This window comes from Thalassophryne amazonica, chromosome 9, assembly GCF_902500255.1.
Source record: "Thalassophryne amazonica chromosome 9, fThaAma1.1, whole genome shotgun sequence".
NCBI classification, from domain to species: Eukaryota; Metazoa; Chordata; class Actinopteri; order Batrachoidiformes; family Batrachoididae; genus Thalassophryne; species Thalassophryne amazonica.
In genome coordinates, this window is record NC_047111.1 from 99,216,159 (window position 1) to 99,233,003 (window position 16,845).

At 39.5% G+C, this 16,845-nt stretch overlaps 1 protein-coding gene across 5 annotated transcripts in view; it reads left to right on the top strand.

Annotated features, from left to right (window-relative positions):
• Positions 1-16,845, top strand: part of LOC117517716 (HMG box transcription factor BBX) — an 85,914-nt gene that overhangs the window by 5,103 nt on the left and 63,966 nt on the right. Inside the window, exons 1-2 of one of the 5 annotated variants that reach the window (XM_034178852.1) lie at positions 2,129-2,260; positions 11,895-11,972. The exons of 1 other annotated variant lie outside the window; for it this stretch is intronic. The gene's annotated coding sequence lies outside the window, so the exon portion shown is untranslated. Of the gene's footprint in view, positions 1-2,128; positions 2,261-11,894; positions 11,973-16,845 lie in introns of those variants that run through there. 3 more of the 5 variants (XM_034178857.1, XM_034178853.1, XM_034178854.1) reach the window with 3 other exon arrangements.

Sequence of the window (16,845 nt, forward strand, 5' to 3'; positions counted from 1 at the left end):
GCCAGATGGGAGAGAGGATGGGAACCCCCCCCCCCAGAAAAATACCCTTAGAGTAAAGGTCTTCTTTTGAAAAAAAAAAAAAAAAAAAATATATATATATATATTTTTTTTTTTTTGCATATACTATTACCTACTACTGCTAACAATGGGCAGGGATGGTGGCCATTTGGTTAAGTGTACTTGTTTCTAGTGCAGAAGGTTCCTGGTTCATGACCAAACCTGCTCCTTCTCCATGTAATGTGGAGTTGAGCTAGGACGGCCTTTGGTGTGAAACTTGTGCCAAATCAACATGCAGATCCACCTTAGATCTGCTGTGGTGATCCCAAGTGAAGCAAGGGAGAAACTGAAGGGATTAATAATAATAATAACAATGACAGTAGTGATTGCTAAAATGTTTATCAGTATTATTCTGAGCCTTAGTTTTACCACAATTCTGCACTAAGTGGAATTGATGAACGATATAAAAATATGTTTACTTAACTTTTTTCTGTATAACTAAAGTGGGATGTGAAGCAATTTCTTCTTTTTTTTAAGCAATGTCGAAACTGCACCATAACTGGTCTGGTTGGGGTTGTTGCTTTAAAATAAGGTTAATTAGTATTAGGGAACTCATGATGAAGGGTCTTCAAGCTCGTAGTCTTATCAAACAAATATGTAGGTTGTGATATCAGTTTGGGAGAGGGTACAGACAAAGCCGTATAACCAAAGTATTATTATTATCACTTATTGGTTCATGCAGTGTTTAGACAAGTCTGTGAATCCCATCATATGTGCTATTCTTGACACTAACTTAAAATATAGGTCCAGGATCAAGACTCACTGATTACGACTGCTACTTACCAACTTCACTGTATAATTCTGTAACTGCTCACATATGGACCTATCGTATATCTGTGTACTTATGAGTCTGGAATAAAGTTATCATTATTATTATGATGTAAAAGCTGGGTTATGCACCAGCACCACCGACTACAATTAATGTCTTAAATAAAATTGATATCAGCAATACTGGATACATAAATGTGTTGATATCTTGATGCGTATCAAGTATCGGTGGTCTAATGATATTGTATCGTATCGAGTTTTTGAGAATGATATACAGGTGGAGTCCTAGTGTAATTTAAGTCCATGTTATGGTAAATGGATTGCATTGCTATCAAGCGTTTCCATCTTGTGTGACACTCAGTACTTTATGTACATTGATGCCTCATAATTCATAAGTCATTTTATTGTGTAAAATATTTGTATACATGGTTGTCTATAAAGACACATAATAAAAACAGCTATTAACAATTTTAAAATCTGGTGGCATTCATTATACTGTAGTACTCGTACAAATCATAATTTGCTTTAAAATATCTATACTCGAGGATAAGACCACTTCAGGTGGCAAACTGTTCCAAATCTTTACTGCTTGGTTACTAAATTTTTTCTCACATTCAGTCTAGATCTGTTAACTTCCAAGCACAATTCATGGCCTCTAAGGCCAGTATACCTTGTCATTTTGAAAAATACAGTGGGGTTAACATTCTCAAAGCCATGCAAAATTTTATATATTTCAATCAAATCACATTCACACACACACACACACACACACACACACACACACACACACACACACACACACACACACACACACACACACACACACACACACACACACACACACACACACACACACACACACACACACACACACACACACACACACACTCAATTAAAAATAGGTGCACTTAAGCCCTTCAGACTGGTGCTTGTCGCTGTAAACCATAGTGTGAAACAGATGACTCTTCCTGTATGAGATGCCAGTCCATCACAGGTTACACCCCAGTCAAGGCAGGTACCCATTTCCATGGTGGACTGGGATGATCCAAATCAAATGTCTTGTTCAAGGACACAGGTAGCCTGAAGCAGACGTACCTGGAATCAAACCCTGGTAGGCCAACTCGGATGCCACAGACCCATCTGCTGTGCACATAACTGAAATTACGTTCAATTCAGATAGCATGATTTGTGGACTGGAACCCGCTTCATGGCATTACGACGTTTCCCTCGGTCGTATAGCACTGTCCCTGGCTCTGTCAGCTTAAACGCTTTTATTTTGGTGAGGATCCGCCGTGCGGCTGTGTGAGTTTCGTTGGCTTGACGTGGCAGTGTGAGAACAGCCAGTGCTGAACTGTTATGATGTGTCAATAAGTTAAAAAGGTGGACGGCACCGAGGATGAGAGCCCCGCTATCGCATTTGATCCGCATTTTGGAGGTATGTTTAGACATTAAGGAGGCCTCGGTGACAGAGAAGTTGTGGTTTGATTGATCTTCCACTCACACCGTGTCGCTGTTTTCTGAACGTCTCACTCACTCAGTGAAAATCTGTTGTTATCGCCGCTTTGGACATGATGTCCGCCTGCTGGCTGTCCTTTCACTCCCCCTCTTTAACAGCTACTTTTGTTTGCACTGTTGCTCCGGTTTGTGAAATAAAACTGTTTGCCTGTGACCTGCCTTCTCCTCGTCTTAGTGTTTGCATCAAACGCCACTAACCCGCCTCGTATTCCGAGAAAAAAAAAAGCGAAAACGAGTATAAATCCCCATTTGTGTCCCAGTTGTTGTCGCTGACTTTTTGTGACGAAGCATCAGCTGTTTTGTTTTTTTTTTTATTTATTTATTTTTTTGCCGAGACGTTGCATGTTGGATCTGTGACACGTCCAGTTAGCAGTCCGTCGGCAGCTAGCAGGCTAACTAGCTACTTTTATTCCTATAACAGTGCGAGGAAATGGAGCTCAGCAAAAACATGACACACATGCACGCTCGAGGCTGCACAGAAAAATGCCCACTTTCAGTAATCGCCGTGGACGGCGTCCACTCTGAGTGGGACACCATTTCGACGACATTGTCATCGGAGAGTTTGACAGGAGTGAAATATGCCCACGACACTTGGGCTTTTCTCCTGCAAAAAAAAAAAAAACGAAGCAAGATGGACTCTCATTCGGCTTGTCAGAGCTCACATCGACATTTTGCATGGAGATGAAAACGCGTGGAGCAAAGAATGAGATGTCGTTCATGTGCAAAGTGTTCCGGAGACCCGGTCCGCTTAAGTCCGCCATCAGCAGTTTTTTTTTCTTTAACCTGCGAGCAGAACTAAACCTCTCCGCAGAAAAACAGCGAGTGCAGCCGCTTTAATTGCAGGCTGTGGGATTGTCTATGAAATGCATGCAGTGGTCGCAGGGTTTTTGGCCTACGTGATTTGCTTTTGGCCACAAGGGCGGATTGAAGTGATCAGTCAGATGAGACAAAATGTTACGGCTGTAGTTTGAAGCCTGTGTACCCTCACTGTGCTGCAGAGATGGTGAGGACTTGGGGTCAGTCCCAGGGTAGAGGGCTGCTAAATGTTCCAGTGGCAAAATGGTGCTCTGGAATGTGTGTAATGTTTGATTATTTTCAGCCAAAACAGTCTGATTTTTAACTGTGATCTGTTGTGGAAAATTTGCAAATAACAGGCACTAAGTTTCCATTAGCCTTAACAATGTTGCATGTAGGGATAAGCACAAGAACCGCCTGTAGTAGAGTCAGAGTCAAGAACAAGACCTTAAAAGATCGAGTGAGCGTGAAGACCAAGATTTTGGGATATTTGAGTAGTCAAGACAGTCTTTGGAGGAGGCAAGAGTCAAGACTGAGACCACTGAACTTCCAGAACTTACATTCTGCACTGCAAATGTATGTGTGTGTGTATATATGTATATTAACTCCAATATATATATATATATATGTATAAACAAAACCAAATTTAAGGACAGCCTATTGACTGCTCAATCTGCACTCAGTGGAACAGATGGATTCAAGAGGGCAATGTCGTATGGGATATCATATCAAATATAGCACTAGTCAAGATATTGTGAATTAACATGAACTTTATTCAATGTGTACACTTATTGTAGAGCAATTAGATTTGTGAAACAAGACCAAGTAAGTGAAAAGGTGCTCTCAAGACCGGACTCAAATACTACAGCACCAGTAGCATGCTTGCAGCCTCACTCATAAACCCAAGACCCAGACCTACGATTGGTTGCTTCCATGCAGTATGAGAATGTGGCCGAACTCTATAGTCTTGACATCCACCCGTGTTTATTGATTAGCGCTATTGAGTCCTGAATGTCAACATTGGGTGCTGATTGGCTGAGAGCACCTATGACATCTTTGCAACCAAGTTATCTGATAACCATGGGAGCATTGCAGGAGAAAATGATTTTTGGCATTGATAATGCAGGATTTCATCACCAAGTACAATAAGGCCTAAAAAACATTCCAAGTACTTTCAGTATTTGTTGCACGACATCTGTGTCACAGTTTCCACAGCACCCTCTGATGGCTACAATCAAAAGGCATGTGTGTCACCAGTCTGTTTTGTGTGACTACTGTGGACTACTCGGAGCTAGTCCAGACAAACTTTGAAGATTTTGTATTCCCAAGAATGGCCACCGCTTCTGCAAACCATGATAAGGTTAAAGGAACCTTTAAACTCCATCCTTCATGGATGTTTTATGGTCCCAGATGAAGCAGTTTGATTGATGGTGAACAATATTGGTATGTATGTATCTATAGCTATCTACACTAGTAATATTTCTGAAGTATCTTTAAATCCCCATTCCAAATATACTCTGGAAATATATGGACCTGATTGACAACCTGAAATACTGTATGTGATGTGATGGAAAATACTCCAATTTAGTTTTGCAAAACATATCCACAGTATATGTGTAGAACACACAGTACCATACCATCCTTATTTATAAAGCACTTTACTACAACCGAAGCTGACCCCAAATGCTGTACACTAAAACATACATTTAAAACATTAAGACATATATTTAAACAAGTTAATAAAAAATATAGCGCATGCACACACAAACACATATACACAGACGCAGTAGTATGTGAAGAAACATGTTTAAGAAACATAATGAAAATGAGGGGCCTATAATGTCTGCCACCTTTCTCAAATCTCTTTTGTATAAACTAGGTCATAAATATAAAGAGTGGCAGATAGAAATCAACAGAATAATATAAATGCAGCATGCAATTGACAAATATGATTATTTGAAACACTGATTCTCACTGGGCGAGCAGCTCAGCAGGGGAAAGAATGAATAAAGATGTGTTCAAATCATTTTTATCCACTAAATATTACAGCAAAGTGGTTTCAAGTTTTAGTAGCATGAAGAATGAGTCAAACTTTAGAGACCCAACTGGTGTTGAACTACATGGCAAGTGAGCCCACAATAAGTGAAGATCAAATGTCCAAAAGAACGAAGTCCCTGGAACAGACCTTCTCTACCCTGCAAAAATCAGTTTACTACTTATTATACTGACATTATGATAATAAGCAAACAATACATTTATGTTGGTTTTTCAACACACAGTATGATAGCAATAGTTTGCTGTAATGAACATTTTATTTATAATTAAAGTTTTATCTATTTGTAATCATATAACTATATTCTGCTAGTACTAATGTAATAATAAAATATTAATTTGGTGTCTTACATGACATGTTTTACTGTAATCTGAAGTTTGACCTAATTTAGGTGACATTTGACCTCAATCGAAACCCTGACGGTCAGTCGCTTATCCCAGGTAATGGGCAAGGCCTATCACTATGTCAATGTCAAATTTGGAGGCAAAATTTCAAAAATTGTGACCAGGAGAGTTGTTTAGTGGAATTTAGTGTTTGACCTTCCTGTGACCTTACCTTTGACCTTGAGTTTGATCCTTTTGTGTACTGAAAGGCATCTTACTAGAGCTGCTATATGTGAAGTTGCAAGAGTCTGCGATGTAAACTGTGTGCTGCACAGCGAGTTAAAGGTGAAAAATGCAATGATTATATACAAACAAACATATATACATATCTTGCCAAAACAAAGTCATGGGGGGAGATAGCCTATTACAACACTCCCTGGAGTTATCCGGGGGGGGATAAACTGCAATTTTTTTGCCTTTCCATATTGCCCAAAACAGATTCCAATTCCTTATGAACAGAACATAAGGGTTTGACATGGGGATTACAACTTTTTTTAAAACATGTTACATGATCAAACTTCTCTTCCAGAGGAAGCATTAGTGCAGTGACGCCATTTTCAAATCTACATTTGTACAACTTATAAAATAGTTGGTAAATTAAAAAAAAAATCTAATAATGAAGTGGCAAAAATGGTCCTTAAAAAAGCTGGTCATGATCAGGCTCTGGTTCACATTTTGCTTTTAAGTCATTTTCATTAGTTTTCGTTTAATCACTAACATTTTTGCTTCATGACATTATCAAACCTTTTTCTTTCAATGTCTTAGCAGTAGGAGGTAATAATTCCTGTCTTTTTCTTTGTCATAAAGATTTGAGTAGTTTTTAGGTAGGTGTCTGTCTGGGTCTTTTTCTGTTGCTATTTTTGTAATTTCTGTCGTTGGTCTCCACATTATTTGTACTTTGGAAAAACAGCGCCCTCACCTACACTTTAGCTTGGTTAAGGACAGATAAACAGGACAGTTGAGCCTTGATTGAGGTACAGTCCTAGCACCCTTGAATTAATTTCAACTGTTCAGGAATTAATGCATGAAAGCCAGTTTGTTGTGAGCACAATATTTAATAAAATGTAAAAAAAAAAAAAAAAAAAGTACTTAACAACAAATGATTTCGTGTTGTGAAGTAAAAATCCAGGCAGTTACTGGTAGTAAATGATCACTTTTACAGCCAGTTTTCTTTAGACAAGACAGAAGGCGGATACATGAATATGTCCAATCAGAAAATATCTAAGATTTCATTTACATCAGTCATTAAGAAATAGAAACAGTATGGTGAGTCTGTTTATTGCAAGTGGTTCTCAGAAACACAGTGCAAGGAGACAAGTAGTGCAGCAGATAACATAATATTTGCAGAGGAATCCTTCAAATCTGGTTACAAGCACCAAAGTTTGACTGTATATACCTTTTGGTACATATTTTAGAAAAATAACGTTAGCCATTTGAATTTTCAATAGGGGGCCAAGGAGGGGTCAATTGAAGAACTGCGTAGGCGTCAAAAATGTTCCAATCATATTGAAAGCTATACCGCATTATGTGTCTGATCACAAAGATTCCAAAAAGGTATAGTTTGGACTATCTGTGACTGAATGTTTTGGAGTTATGCGGTTAAAAACAGCAAGCATGGCGACAAAGGTCACTTTCAGTTTGTACAGGGTCAGAAGTTAAAGTTGCTCCAATTATGGTAAAACATGATGCAAATTATTGGTTGAATTAGTAGGATTTTAAAAAGGAATAGTTTGCACCATATGTCATGCTCAGTTATCATGTTACGGGGTAACATATGTCACATGTCATAGAATCCAAAGGACATCAACATTGTTTGACCTTTATTTTGGAGCCCAAACATTCAACACAGTCAGAATTATTCCATTTGTTAATCCCATTAGTTCAACCAATAATTTGCACCATGTTTTAACAAAACTGGAGCAACTTTAACTTTTGACCCCTGTACAAACTGAAACTGACCATTGTCACCATTCACGCTGTTTTTACCCCATAACATTCAGTTATAGATAGTCCAAACTATAACTTTTTGGAATCATTGTCATCAGATACATAATGTGGTATCACTTTCAATATGATTGGAACATTTTTTAAATTTTGACCCTATGCAATTCTTCAATTGACCCTTACTTGGCCCCCTATTGAAAATTCAAATGGCTAAAGTTATTTTTCTACAATATGTACCAAAAGGTATACACAGTCAAATTTTGGTGCTTGTAACCGGATTTGAACAATTCTTACAGTTATCTGCTGTACTAAAGTGAGGGAAGCTACCAAAACACTTATGCTGAATCTCATTTCTACCCCTTGGCCCTTCCCCTTACCCCTTCCCTTCCATTTTGCGTGGGCACTAGAGACAGAGGGTGTCTCATTTCTCTTTTTGGAGCGAGGCGGAGGGGTAGGTGGAGGGCTACAAACCCCTTCAAATGGAGTGAATCGGGATGCACACTCCATTTGGAGGGGTAGGAGGAGCTTACCGCTGTCTCCACAGAAACAAATATGGCCCTGAAAGAGCCGCAGAAATGTAAGCGGCTTTCATTACAAATTACGCTGTTTAGAAAGATATAACTTGCACAAAAACTTTACAGGCAATTGCCTATGACAGCAACGTGTATGCTGCTGGATGCATGTTGCATGCATATTGTCGTTCTGAAGAATATCATCATTTCGCTCGTGTGCTGAGGTATTATAATGCACACGAACACTACAATAAGTCACTTTTATATCTCACAAAGGAGAAAAATCATGATAAAGGATAAGCACGTTAATTTGTATGTTCATAAATCTTTGGATAATAGCGATTCCTGCTGTTGGATACACGCGTGTGTATTTTGTAAACAAACAGGGAGCCCTGAGCACACTCGTCTCCTAACAAACTTTCATGTAGAAAATGACAAGTTTCACCAATGGGAGTAAGTTGGAAAATATATACACACATGTATATGTGTAACACATAACCTGACGTCCTAATAGACTGATATTATTTGTCAAGGAAATTTCTAAAGGAAATAGGGGCTGGATGCAAAAAATGGGAGAATTTGAAAAAGAAATATAAGGTTAACAGAACTAGATGCAGCCCATAACATACATACAGGTGCTGGTCAAATAATTAGAATATCATGAAAATGTTGGGAAAGTGTAGTGACACGGACCCACAACAGGGGGCGTAAATGAACGGACAATAGAAGGAGTTAAATGTGAACACTTTACTGTTGTGAATGCCACAACCAAACACAGCAGATTACAGAATGAATACAAGTCAATCAATAAAGGTGTCGTGTGGGCAGGCTCGACGATAGGAGACGCCCGTCTGGAGATGAACCGGAACCACACGATTTCCACCGCCACCGAACCCGAGGGATACTGGAGCCGCCAAGTCCCGAAGTCCCCAGGTGGCCACCGTCTCAGCGTGTCGGATCTGGTACTGCTGGCGGAAAACAAAGACAGTCAAGTGTGGGTGTGTGTACACCCAGTAACAATAATGGTGGGAATTCCACCTCCACCTCCGATTCACACGTGCAGCTCCTGTCACAAGCACTTATCTGGCGGGGTGTGAAGCGAAGCTGTCGCCGGTCACGCCAATCTCCAGACAATGCACTCCACAGGAAAAACAGCTGCAAAAATGAGTTCAGACTAAACACAGTTAGTTAAACGGCTGAGAATATTACCTCTCACTGAAGTCGATATCTCGGCGATGTGGTGGAGGTGTCTTCCTGCTTTTATTCCAGGTGAGATGCGGATGATCGGTGACAGCTGTCATGGTTGATGAGTGACAGCTGTCACCGCGGCTGTTCCTGTAGGTGGCAGCGCCCTCTCGTGCCTGAAGCCCGCACTTCAGGCAGGGCGCCCTCTGGTGGTGGGCCAGCAGTACCTCCTCTTCCGGCGGCCCACACAACAGAAAAAGTTGATTTATTTCAGTAATTCCATTCAAAAAGTGAAACTTGTATAATGTATACATTCAGTCCACACAGACTGATATATTTATAGTTTATTTTAATTACTAATTAATTACTAATCATGAATCAATCAATTAATGACTAATCAGTTATTATTGCTATTATTAATGATTATTAATTATTAGTATTATTAACATTAATTACTAATTAATTATGAATAATCAATATTATTGCTATTAATGATTATTAATTATTAGTATTATTAATATTAATTACTAATTAATTAATAATAATACTATTAATTATTATTATAAATGACAAATTAATTAATTATTAATATCACAGAAATCTTCAACATGATTGCAATGCGTTCAAGAAATCTGTGACTTCTTCGATTTCTTTCCATTTACACTGAAAGGTGAGAAAATAAAAAGAGCAAACAGGCTACTGCAAGAAGTTGCACTTCGGTTGCCATGTTGACAAATAGTGCAGATGTCAGTTTGAGATGGGCAGTACCCACCCACCCCCACCCCAAGGCAGAGGGGTGTCTCGGTTCATAAGGCTATAGGCATACTCCTTTGACTTACCCCTTGTTTAAAGGGGTAGGCGTTGGGGTAGTGGTAGGGCCAAGGGGAATGGGGTACAAAAGAGAATTGAGATTGGGACCTAGACAACACTGAAGCAGTTATGGGCTCCTATAGATATGATTAGTGATACTGGTCATAGTGCAGCTTTTGTGTATTGTGTCACCAGTTGTTAAGTTTCATGGTGGAGTTGCACATTGAAAGGTCTTCTTAAAATTACACAATTCAGCTGCAGTTTGCTAGAAGGCACACAATAGAATCAAGCCTAGGTTTGCTCTGTACTCTTGTATGAAAGTGCTATTACTGGTGGTGCAACAGATACAAGTTGCATGATGCTCACTCTCCAATCACAGCTGTTTGCTTTCCAAAATCAGTACTTGGTAGTGGAAATCTTGTTTATTCACAGCTCCACATCACAACATACTATCACCCCAAAATGCTTCACAAGAGTAAGGCACAACCTTACCCACCACCCTGAGCAAGCACAATGGCAAGTTGTCAAGAAAAATTCCTCAGGATTCTTTATTTCGTTTGCCAAGGACGTAATAAAATCATTATCGTTTATTTCTTTTCTTCTGTCCATTAGCAGGATTACATCTAAACTACTGCACAGATTTTGACATAATTTCCACCACAGATAGATATTAGGCCATGGAAGGCTCCACTGAATTTTGGAGGTGATCCGGATTCTGGATCAAGATTTCACTTTATATGGGCTTTAAAGGATTACGTCAAAACTGCTTGACGGATTCTCACCAAATTTGCACCACAGATAGATATTAGGCCATGGAAGACTCCACTGAATTTTGGAGGTGAGCCAGATTCTGGATCAGGATTTCAGTTTGTATACTTCACTTTGTCAGATTTTGAGGATTATGTCCAAACTATTTAATGGATTTTCACCGAATTTTCACCACACATTGCTGTTAGGCCTTGGAAGACTCCATTAAATTTTGGAGGTGATCTGGATCTGGATTCTGGATCAGGATTTTACTTTGTTGGCTTTTAAGAATGACGTCAAATCTACTTCACGGATATGACATCACAATGTAAAACCAAGATCAGGAAGACACTATTTTGTTTCAGCTTGTGAATTAAATATCAGATTGCAACATCTTGATCAGCTGGACCATTCTGGATCAGTATGCAGTTATTGCATTGTGTTGTGGAATCCGGATTCAGGTAAAGTCTGGATCGTGACCTGAGTCACATATCTGTTATTTGGAGTCCTCGTCAACCCTTGCCGGATGTAAGAAATCTCGGATTGCTGTTGGTGTTATTATTATTATTATTATTATTATCATTATTATTACAGGAAGAAACCTCTGACAGACCAGACTCAGTGGCATGACCATCTGCTTTGGCCATACTACAAATAATGAAATAACATAAAGGACAACAAAGAAATGTAAAATATGCAGATAGAAATGTTGCAGCCACGCAGCTACATAGAGTGCAGTGATCGCAACAACCGATGGCTCAATAAAACACCCAAGTGGTAAAGAGCAGTGGCTCAGTAAACAATATAATTGACGAGTCAACGTTCAAGTCAAATTCATTCAAGGTGGGGGCATTCTCTAGAATTTGTTTTTTACAGTCTTTCAGAAGTCCTAAGTGCTGTACAGAATTACACGGTTCCTTGTAGCTCCCACATGCCCCAGTTGTGAAAGGAATTCGATTTTATCAATTTTAAATACTTGTGAAAAGGAGATGGAATTGGAGTTTATGGCACTTTACAATATGTAGAAATGAAAATGTCATTAGAATTGAACAGTCTGAATTAGCACCAACCCTGCAGATGACAGTGTAATAATGCATTACTGAGAGCAGTGTCTTGTGTTTTTAGGTCATCGTCATTGCATGACAAAGGCTGTGGCAGATTCATCTTTATCACTCATACAGCATTTCCATAGTTTATTCTTGCGTAAGTATCCCTGTTTCACACCTCATTCATAAACGCTTGGTGTTTATAAAAATGCTTGGCTCAAAATGGTCACATAATCAACAAGCATTCATTCATTCATTGCTTCCATGTTTACTGGATTTCTTAGACCTTTGCATAAAGCTGCAACCAGTGATTCTTTTGAGTTGATCAATCTGTGGGTTTTATTTAGGATTGCTTGTTTATAAAACGTCACAAAGTAATAATTTTAATGAAAAAATTTAATTACTGTATATTTTTCCCAGCCAGTTTCAGAACCAGTTTCTGGAATTTAGCCAGTGTAAACCCTTTAAATCATTTTTTTGAAGTTAGTGTGATTTAGGGCTGCGACATTTGATAATCTGTATTATTGATGATCGGTCAATTGCGTTTCTGAGTAATCATTTCCTCTACAAGTTGTGACCATGTGGTTAAAAATAAAAAAATCTTAATTGCAACTAGGACGTTGACCCATGGGGAACCACAGGTTCTAGATGTGGTCGTTTGTACTATATACGGAGGACAGCTGACTTTTTGTGGGAAAATGTGTTTACAGTTAATGGTACTTTTTTAAGTATTGACATAAAAACATTTCTTGGCTTTTATGAAAGTCTTTATTGAAGGTTTAATCTGTTTTCATTTGTGTTAAATTTTCTAAAATGAAATTTTGTTGTCAATAAGCTTTTCTGAATCTGCTTAAGCAGTAGAATATTCCATGTAAAGAAATTACGAATAACTGTTTTATATTTGAACTGTGACAGTGTTCACATTAATTCAAATACCCCCCCCCCCCCTTTTTTTTTTTTTGTTCTGTGTGAGACACTGTTGAGACACAATTTTGTTGTTTTGTCTGGAGTGTGAACATGTTAATTCTGTGTTTGGTGTCACATGCATACAGAAAATGTCCCGATTTAAATCTGTTGCCTGGGATGTTACAGGATGGACAGACTGATGAATTCTCTCAGGTCTGCAGCAACCTCACAGGCTTTTGTTGTGAAATACAGGCACTTATTGTGGCAGTGCGACATAAATGGGCTTGAATTCAAAACAAAAATGACTGATTTCTCAAAAAAATAGTGGTCTGATCACTTTGCTGTTTTCACCACTTGAATCCTCATGAAAAAGGTATGCCAAAGAATGAAAGTCAGCTCTTCCTGGATTTCAGTTGATGCTCCTGATACACAAACACGCAGAGGCCACTTGCCGTTTATTATACAGATGTTTCAAATTCTTCAGTTTTCTCCACATTCAAAGCTGTTTTGATTTTTTTTTTTTTTTAAACAGTCAGTCAAGAACTTTAAATCTCTCATTAGACTGAAATGATTTAAATCTGCTTAAAACCACATTATCTCAGATTTAACCATGTTAAAGCCAGTTTGCAACATTTGGTTAAAACATATTTGAAGCAATTTAGAATCCATTTAATGTATTATAGTCTGCGATTGACCATCTTTAAGGGCAAATGAAGATATTTTAAATTTAAAGTTATTTAAAAGCAGCTTTTTTCACACAGAGAAGTTTAAAGGTTTTTGTACAGTCCTGTTCTTGATTCAGAAGTATTGAAACTGTCTTTACTCTGACCAGTCCATGAGCAAGCTCATAAAATTTTACCTCCACACACATGCTTCCATGCTGATGATAGTAAATATTTTGTGATGAAGTATTTGAATTAGCAAATGACATCCTGTGTATTGAAGAGCCCAACAGGTGTCCAGCGATTGACTGTAATGGGGGAAAAAGTTTTTTTTTTTTTTTTGTGACAACAGATAATTATTTTCCTTCATGTACTTCTTCATATGGTGTACTACAACTTTGCAAAGGTAATTGAAATCCATCACCAGATTTAAGAGTAGTTCCTCTTACAAAGTCTATGTTATGTCAATAAAGTCTTCAGTTAAACACGTAAGACCAATTACGGGTATCTCCTTTTGATGTTGTTGGATGGAAATTATTTTCCATCATGCACATCTTCATATGGTACACTACCATTGTCAGGGTCCTAGCTAGGACCATTTTAATGCTGGGTAAATTATGTGGTTGCGGCTCACAGCCGGTGTTCCCGACCCCATGGTCCCCTCTAAAAATTGATCTGCCACACTTTCACTGTGCATGCACCATTCGGGACCACAGCAGCACGTCTGAGTCTGATTCTCTACACCCAAAGGGAATAATGTGATTATTCAGACTCAGACTCACTTTATTGTCACTTGACCCTTACAGGCAGAATGAAATGCAGTTTCTCCGGGTCTTGGTGGAGTTAACTGAAACAAAAAAAAATTTTTTTTAACCTAACCTATTGTATAAAGTTTGCAATGTACAATATGCGTACCCCTGTGGCCATAGAATATACAGTGAGGAAAATAAGTATTTGAACACCCTGCGATTTTGCAAGTTCTCCCACTTAGAAATCATGGAGGGGTCTGAATTTTTCATCTTAGGTGCATGTCCACTGTGAGAGACATAATCTAAAAAAAAATGCAGAAATCACAATGTATGATTTTTTAATAATTTATTTGTATGTTACTGCTGCAAATAAGTATTTGAACCCCTACCAACCAGCAAGAATTCTGGCTCACACAGACCTGTTAATTTTTCTTTAAGAAGCCCTCTTATTCTGCACTCTTTACCTGTATTAATTGCACCTGTTTGAACTTGTTACCTGTATAAAAGACACCTGTTCACACACTCAGTCAATCACACTCCAACTTGTCCACCATAGCCAAGACCAAAGAGCTGTCTAAGGACACCAGGGACAAAACTGTAGACCTGCACAAGGCTGGGATGGACTACAGGACAACAGGCAAGCAGCTTGGTAGAAGACAACAACTGTTATGATTATTTATTAGAAAGTGGAAGAAACACAAGATGACTGTCAATCTCCCTCGCTCTGGGATTCCATGCAAGATCTCACTTTGTGGGGTAAGAATGATTCTGAGAAAGCTCAGAACTACACAGGAGGACCTGGTCAATGACCTGAAGAGAGATGGGACCACAGTCATAAAGATTACATTAGTAACACATGATGCTGTCATGGTTTAAAATCCTGCAGGGCAGCAAGGTCCCCCTGCTTAAGCCGGCACATGTCCAGTTTGAAGTTCACCAGTGACCATCTGGATGATCCTGAGGAGGCATGGGAGAAGGTCATGTGGTCAGATTAGAACAAAATAGAGCTTTTTGGAATCAACTCCACTTACCATGTTTAGAGGATGAGAACAACCCCAAGAAAACCATCCCAACCATGAAGCATGGGGGTGGAAACATCATACTCTGGGGGTGTTCTTCTGCAAAGGGGGCAGGACGACTGCACCGTATTGAAGGGAGGAAGGATGGGGTCATGTATTGCGAGATTTTTCAAACAACCTCCTTCCCTCAGTAAGAGCATTGAAGATGGGTCATGGCTGGGTCTTTCAGCATGACAATGACCCCAAACACACAGTCAAGGCATCTAAGGAGGGGCTCCGTAAGAAGCATTTCAAGGTCCTGGAATGGCCTGGCCAGTCTCCAGACCTGAACTCAATAGAAAATCTTTGGAGGGAGCTGAAACTCCAAACCTGAAAGATTTGGAGAAGATCTGTATGGAGGAGTGGACCAAAATCCCTGCTGCAGTGTGTAAAACCTGGTGAAAAACTACAGGAAACATTTGACCTCTGTAATTGCAAACAAAGGCTACTGTACCAAATATTAACATTGATTTTCACAGGTGTTCAAATACTTATTTGCAGCAGTAACATTCAAATCAATTATTAAAAAATCATACATTGTGATTTCTGGATTTCTTTTTTTTAGATTATGTCTCTCACAGTGGACATGCACCTAAGATGGAAATTTCTGACCCCTCCATGATTTCTAAGTGGGAGAACTTGCAAAATCGCAGGGTGTAAATACTTATTTTCCTCACTGTATATACAAGACACAGGGTCGGCAGCAGCAGCAGTGTTAGAGTATTAAGAATAAAGTGACAGTGTGCGTGTTAGTGCAATTGTTCAGTTTGGTGGTGGATGTTGAACTGTTCAACAGTCTGACAGCATTCGGGTAGAAGCTGTTTTTGCAGTCTGGTTGTTTTTTTTTTGTTGTTGTTGTTGCCCGGATGCTGCACAGCCTCCTTCCAGAGGGAAGGGGTGTGAACAGACCGTGCGCAGGGTGGGTGGAGTCTTGGAGGATGCAGGTGGTTCTGTCTCTACATCTGGAGATGTAGATGTCCCCAATGGGTGGTAAGCTGCATCCGATGGTCCTCTGTGCCGACTTCACCACCTGCTGCAGCGCTTTCTTCTCTTCCACCATGCAGCCACCATACCACACAGGGAGGCAGCAGGACAGGACACTCTCCACTGCACAGCTGTAGAAAGCCCTGAGGATGTCTGTGTTCAGTCCGACCCTTTCCAATTTCCTCAAAAAATAGAGGCGTTGGTGGGCTTTCTTGATGACAGCCGTGGTGTTGGTGTGCCAGGTGAGAGTGTTGGAGAGGTGGACTCCAAGATACCTGATGGACGAGATGATCTCCACCGCAGCTCAGTTGATGTAGGGGGGTGGGGGCTGACTATTAACCATCAGATGACCTCTTAAACCTCTTGAATCATTCTAAAGTCAGTTTTAAGCCAGAACGAGAGTGCGACAGCGGCACGTCAGAGTCAGACGTGCTACCGTCGCACTCTGATTGCTTCATCCATCTCTTATTATGAAATAATGCTGAATTTATGTGGAAATGATTATTGTACAAAAGCTTCAGATATCTGTCGCTGAAAAGGATGACTGGAATGCAGTTTTAAGCAGAAATGAGGTAATAATCGGTCAGTCGATGCTGACGCTCAGAAATGACATGTGCAGTGAAGGCAGGGCGGACCAATTTTTAGAGGAGCCCATTCAGACGGTGACACCT